We start from the raw sequence: 1169 nt of genomic DNA, 5'->3' as shown, positions 1-1169 counted from the left end.
CAGGGGCTGGAGGGGCGCGGGAACGTGGGAGCACATCCCATAATGAGTATAAGCTTCTGTTGGGGGCGAGGGAAAGTTTTGTTCGTAGCGGTGAGGGTCGTGAAACCTTCTGAGTGTAATCAGTGCTACCGAACCGAACACCTTATAAAGTGGTTTAAAAGGCAACATTCTCTTACTTTTTTTTAAAAAAATTATACTTGACCACAATAAAAAATAGTAAAACAAATGGAAAAAGTAAAAGTGGGGGAGAGTTCAGAAGGGGAACCCTGTGATGCGTGGGAAACGGGACGGAAGTGATGGCCCGTGGCTCCTTTCTCTTCGGGGCGGATTGTAGAGTGAAGTTTAGGGGTGACCTTGGCCTGGAGTCTGAGCGGAAGAGCTGGATTTAGAGCAGCATGGCACCTACGAGCCAATGGTGCCCTGATCCCCACAACGCTCGGCTGCCTGCCCGGCCCGCGAGTTCTCACCGTGGTCGCCCTTTGTCCTGCTCCCGACCCCCTATCCTCTAACTATCTATCGATCTTTCTATCAAAAATCTTACCATTACCTATCTGTCCATCCATTCATCCATCCATCCATCCATCCATCCATCTATCCATTCACGCATCACCTATCCATTCATTGTCCATCCATCCATTCATTATCCATCCATCCATCCATTCATCATCCATCATCCATCTATCCATCCATCCATCTATCCATCATCCATCTATACATCATCCATCTATCCATCTACCCATCCACCGCCCATCCACCCATCCACCCATCCATCCTCCATCCATCCATCCATCCATCCATCCACCACCCATCCAACCATCCATCCATCTATCCATCTATCCATCATCCATCTATCCATCCATCATCCATCCATCCACCCATCCACCACCCATCCATCCATTCAGCCACCCACCCACCCATACATCCATTCGTTCACCCATCCATCTATCCACTCATCCATTTATTTGTCCATCCATCCACCCATCAGTCCACCCATTCACCCATCCATTGGTAGATATGCAACAAATTCAAGTGAATCATCTACTGTGTGCTCTGCTGAGGGCAAAGAGCCTCACATCTCATGTTATGTTCTGAAGAAATTCAGAGTCCAGGGAAGACAGACCAGTTATTACATCATTAAAAGATGAGGGAATGATAAAGTCTCCCTACGT

General features: G+C 47.8%; 1 protein-coding gene across 1 annotated transcript in view; it reads left to right on the top strand.

Annotated features, from left to right (window-relative positions):
- IGF1R (insulin like growth factor 1 receptor) overlaps positions 1 to 1169 on the top strand; it is a 249668-nt gene that overhangs the window by 215742 nt on the left and 32757 nt on the right. The gene's annotated exons all lie outside the window — the stretch shown is intronic.

The sequence above is a fragment of the Pteropus alecto genome, unplaced genomic scaffold (genome assembly GCF_000325575.1).
Source record: "Pteropus alecto unplaced genomic scaffold, ASM32557v1 scaffold59, whole genome shotgun sequence".
NCBI lineage: Eukaryota > Metazoa > Chordata > Mammalia > Chiroptera > Pteropodidae > Pteropus > Pteropus alecto.
The sequence above is the reverse complement of the archived record's forward strand: the minus strand, read 5'-3'. Positions and strand labels throughout refer to the sequence as shown.